The following is a 6000-nucleotide window of genomic DNA, read 5'->3' on the forward strand; positions in this document are numbered from 1 at the left end:
GATAGGCTAGAAGATATCGCCAACAAAAGTATTTGAGACACCGCACAAACGTACTCTCATTTACTTAGGACAACTACCAGCTTCGCGGCATATACAATGTTGCCTCTCCCTTTGATTGACGATGTTACTAGTATTGGTCAAAGCAAATAATGCCTTTTAATGTGAAAAGGCGAATCCAGCAAATTAGTCCTTATTCCTTACTACTCGTATTTGTTTTATTTGTTTTCCCTTGTCCTGTGTTATTCGCGTAAAGTATCCATTTGTTTCATTGAAGCCTCGTTTCGATGTTCGGCGGCAAAAAACGCCTATAAAGTAACAAATTAGAAATAATTTTCAGCAACGTAATTTTTATAGATTATTTATTTATAAAACATTGTTATTTTTAACTTTTTTGTGTTGTGGTAGAACATTACAATCAATACATTCCTATATTTTTTATTTAGTTAAATTATTCACATCAAAAGTTAAATACACGTACCTCAATGAATGTTACCCAAATAGGCATGGCGTATCAAAATATAAAGTTGATAACTTTCAAATTCATATTTTGGATTTTTTGTTTTTTGAAAATAGAATTTCAGTCATTGAAAAATTTGTGTTTCTATAAAAGTAGTCATTTTTTGATCAAGTAAAACATGTTTTCATCTATTTTCGCCGTTTTCAATTGGCACAGATGCAAATAAATTCCTTGGGTAATACAGACGTCTAACAAACCCTATAAAGGTGAGAAGGTGAGTATTTTTGTACGGAGAGCAATGAATTAGGTACGACTTTTAAGATTGATCTAGTCTTGAAGAGTTTAAGTTATGTTGTATTAAAAGGCCTATTAAAACCTGGTTACAAAAGAAAAACATGTGTAATAAAAATATTCAATGATAATTTTGCATCTTTTAGTTAAAGGTACAATAATAGAATATATAGAAAACACATTTATACGGCATTTACATTAGAACTTTTTACCGGGTTAACCTACTTTATGAGGATTTATTTGCCATATATTCAAAGTAATTGACAATTTAAACCCACTGGGTTAACCAAATTCGGTACAATGTAAACGTACTTTTATTTATTATTTTACATTTATGCGGCGTTTACATTAGAACATTTTACCGGGTTAACCTACTTTATGAGTTTATTTTTAAAAATCTCAAATATGACATTATGTTATATTACAACTAAGAGTACACCAGAGTTTGGCGCAAGTCTTTAAAAGAACTAGAAAGACAGAACAGTATCAAAAGTCTAAAATGTGAGGTAGATGCAAAGGGCGACTATATAAAATATTACAACTATGAGAATTTGTTTTCAATATTGTAATCATTTTACAGTCGAGTACGTTTATAACGAACTTCATCTAGAGCGAACACATTTTCAGGTCCCGAAATTTTAATACATATTTTTCATACAAATCTTTACTCTTTTAGCGAACTAAGGATATGGAGAACTTTCAGTTTTTATTTATATTAGTTTGATGAATAATGAACTTGCTACAAATATACTTTATACAAGCTCACTTTTCTTTTACATTTTATCTCTGTACATATGTATACATTTATAAAACAAGTAAAAACTATGTTGAACACCCTGCGTATGCTCTAAATTGATATACCGTATGAAAGCAGAAATGCAAAACTTAAATTTTTTGCTGTTATTCGAACTCATTAAATTTTGACAAACTTATATCAACAGCTTTAATTGCATCATATTACATATTCTATAAAAAGTTTCACGAGAACTTATTTTGAAATAGCCTTGTTGTTATTTATGTCTTTAAATTTTCACGTGTTTTCGGAATTTCATGGAACAACATAAGTTTATCAAAAAGGAGGATACGAGCATGACAAGATGAAAAGGTGACAATATCCCTTTTCATAGTTATCATTTTTTTGACGCGGACATCAACAACTCATCTATTTGTTAACTGTCGTCCGTCAGCTGCTGTCACAAAAAGGAAAAATAACATTTCATTGTTTTTTTTAATGGCCCAGCTCTGCGTAATGCAAGTATCCTTTCACACATATTTCAGTACATACAAGAAATCAGTACATATTAAATTATGTCACTTATCGAATATAACAAAAAATGTTCATAAACTAAATACAAAATATTCTATATAGGGTAAGTGATGTCTTGTGTTTAAGCCCAAACAGCTACAAAAACAAATGAATACACGGCAAATGTCTGTTTGTCTTGAGATTATTATTTTAACCATCTAATAAAATCTGAAATCGATTTTGTAACACTAACCAACCCAACGGATTTGCAGATATTTGTTGACTGTGCATACACAATCGGATACGTGGGCCAGTACATTATATTTTAGAACAAGAACAAAGACAAATTATTTAAAATGATTTATAGATGGAAATGTTCGTAAATAAGTTTTAAAGGAATAAATTATAAAGAAATCGATTAGGCCCGTACGTAAATGCAGCGCGTTGCGTACTAAAATACGCACCTTCTCATCTTTATAGGGTTTCTTGAACGTCCGTATTACCCAAATACGCAATGATCTTATTATGTTTTTTTGTCAGTTGAAAACGGCGAAAAAGAATGACAACATTTTCTTAGTTAACCGAAAAATGCTTTTATTCATTTTTGTGGATTTTTGTTTGACTCTAGGTCAATTTTGGCCACAAAACAAATAAAGTTATTCGCAACCCGCAAATAGGTCGTCCAAGAAAAGAGATGGCGGACTTAATTTCCTTTTAGAATATAAACAATAAAAAAAATTAGTTTTCCCAGCATTGAAATATTTAAGTAAGGCTTTATTTGAAGGTTTTTTCTCACAAAAATAAGAAAAAAACAAATATTTCGAAACCGAATTGCCTTTTTCAATAGAGAACGATAAATCAGGACTTATCTTACTATTTTCTTCGATTTCACAAAGTAAAATTCGTTATCGCCAAATAATATTTGTAATAAAATTTTAAAAAATTGTTTACTATCGGTCTGTTCCCGTACTGTAAGAAATCACTAAATTTTACTAGTAGTAAAAAAGTAGTAAAAAGTAGTAGATTCTTGCAGTACGGGAACATACCATATATGAAATCAAGAATATTAGTTAAAGAATCTTTCCCTTGACTATAATGTCACAGGTTATATAACTGGTAAGAATAACTTTATGTTTATTTAAGTAAAATGAGTTTAATTTTCTGACGGAAAAAAGAAAATTCCTCAAATGAGAGAAAATAAAACTCCTCAAATAAGCTTCATTTTTGACGGAACAAATAGCATTTGTTTTTGACGGAAAAAATAAAACTCGTAACATAATTTTTATTTTGACGGAAAACATAAAACTGAGTTTTATTTTTAGCGGAAAAAATATCAATCATTTTTAACACTATCACAGATTTCCAATTGTATTTTACCAGAGTCTGGCAACACCAACGTTTTCATCCTTGTTGAAATAATAACACACAAAAAAAGAGAAGTCAAGAAACAAAGAGTGCGTTTTGTTATGGTAAGGGAATTTTATGTGAGAGAACCAACTGCGTTGCGTCGCCGTTCACAAGGAATTCTTGTTATAGCAAGGACAAGCGCCACATATAATAAATAAATTATTGTTCAGAGCGTGTATGTAGTGGCTCCAATAAGAATATAGAAATTTCATTTTGAAATATTCACTAGTTCGTTTTTTTTTTTTTTTTTGTATTTGATCAGATTCTACAGTTTAAACTTTTGTGTACCATACCCTTATTACTGAGTTATGTATGTGCGAAAGTGGTTCATCTCCTTTGAACAACTCCTGTGCAATACAACAGAGAGCAAATATGGGCGGATGCCGTGCAATTGTCAAAAGAAGCAATACGATGTGCAAACAAACATTGACACAAACTCACATTTGCTTGGAATTGACGTATTCTAAGACAATATGATGATAAGGAAGTTCACTGATTAAATGTTTCCTTACTGCTACCGCTAGAACAATACGACACGACAAAACCAACGACATTCGCCAATTGCTCGAATCCTCGTTGCTCTTTATTTTTCTTGCTCACTCTCTTCAGGACCTAATGCTCTTTCAGCTGCTTACAAGTCTACGCTAAGGGACAGACACGCTGACTTGGGAGTAAAGTCGTCGGCTTCTTTAAGGGCGGTGACGGGTCCTTGACTATCTATCAGATAAGTTTACAACTATCGCATTGTCCTTCGGCCATTAACCACATTGAAAGGAATCCATTAATGAATAGTTTGAACCAACATTATGCGTTCCTGCGTCGTCATTTGCAGGAGCAGCATCTACAATTTAATTTTTCGTTCATATCCTTCATGCAATCATACCAAATAATTATCAAGGCATAAACGCCCGACCACGAAAATACACAAACAATCATGCATACTCTGTGCACACTAAAAATTGACAAATCACCTTGATGTCTACGCGTTTCACTTGATGTTTTAGTTTGCTTAACACTTTCTTCTGTCACATTTACTTTTTGAAAACGATTTTCTGTTAATTCTGCACTAGCAACAAATATATCAATCGCGATTTCCCGTCTTGTTGTTGTAAGAAAAAAAATAAAATTAAAGATGAGATTAGGGATAAGTAAATCGACTTTCGACTAATCGATTAATCGAATTTTTGTATTGAAGTCAAAAATCGAAGTCGACTTTTCAAATTTGAGGAAATCGAAAAGTCGACTTTTCAAGATCGACTTTTGAATTTCTTTATAAATACTTAAGCGGTGTACACACTATCATTTTTGAATGACACTCTTGCTGAAATGTCGGTTTGCTTGCCAGTGTGGCCGTTAATTTATCTCAGTCATCAGGCAACCACAAGAAAATTTATGGTTGCGTGACATTCAGATGTTGGATGTTTGTTGGTTCGATAATGTGAACATAAAAAACGACAGTCAGACAATAAATTTCAACAATAACATGGACTCCGAAAACGAATTTTTAAAAGAATTCCTATGTTGCTATGAAATGCAACGGTGTCTCTGGGCTATCGCCTGGAGAAACAAATGCGCTACAGTCGTACCAAGAAAATGCCTTTGGAATTCACCGCTGCCGATCGTATCTACTTCGATAAGTCTATCAATTTGTCTGCCTGCATGAAGGAGAATTTCCAAGTTGAACTTGAATCGTTGGACTTCCGAAGAGGGACGCATGGAAATCAACAACTGGATTGCAAATGTAACACGCAACGAAATCCCCGAAATGTTAAATCCCTGTGATGTTACCTCCGACAGTCAAATGGTTTTGGCTAATGCTGCTTATTTAAAGGTTCAATGGTCGGATAAATTCGATTCCAAAGATATAAAACAGGAGATTTTCTATACCACCCCTTGCCAGTATTCTTTCGTACCCTTGAGGCATAAACGTGGAGAATTTGGAATTGGTACCTATTTTACGCAAATTGGGCATCAACAATCTGTTCGAGCATACCGCCAACTTGAGTGGCTTCTCCACGGAAAAAAGCCTGATGTTTGGTGATGCCAAACATGTTGCCAAAATCAAGGTTGATGAGGAGGGCAGTACTGCTGCAGCAGCCACAGTTGTTTTCAGTTTCCTTTCAGCACGTCCCGCCGAACCGACCAAATTCGAATATAATCATCCATTTTTGTTCCTGATCTATGATAATACCGCCAAGGCTGTACTCTTCACAGGCATTTATCGTGATCCCAAAACACAAAAGTAGGCAGGCAAGGAGATTATTTCACATTTATCTGCCCTAGGACTTTTTTACTCGTCTCGTTTCCACTCTATTTGTTTGTTTATTCTTCTTCTTTCAATTTAATTTATACTGCTGCTGCTAATACTACGACATTTGCCCTATTCTCTCTGTCTATTGTATTATTTATAAAAAATGAGGACATGCTTAATTTTCGTTTTATATGTTTTATTTTTAATAATATTTTATTATTTTTTGTTTTGTTTATAATTATTTTTATTTAATTTGTTTTTCTGCTTATTTCGAATAAATTATAATATTAATAACACCAATGACCGTTAGGGTAATTTATAAAACAACAAAATGAAAAAAGGAGGTAG

The 6000-nt window shown here is 32.8% G+C and overlaps 1 pseudogene; it reads left to right on the forward strand.

Moving 5' to 3' along the window:
* The first annotated feature begins 4931 nt into the window (after positions 1-4931).
* LOC133324533 (serine protease inhibitor 88Ea-like) lies at positions 4932-5647 on the forward strand (annotated as a pseudogene).
* The last annotated feature ends 353 nt before the right edge of the window (positions 5648-6000 follow it).

The sequence above is a fragment of the Musca vetustissima genome, unplaced genomic scaffold (genome assembly GCF_032173495.1).
Source record: "Musca vetustissima isolate MV318-11 ecotype Yass unplaced genomic scaffold, APGP_CSIRO_Mvet_v1 utg10205, whole genome shotgun sequence".
Classification (NCBI taxonomy): Eukaryota; Metazoa; Arthropoda; class Insecta; order Diptera; family Muscidae; genus Musca; species Musca vetustissima.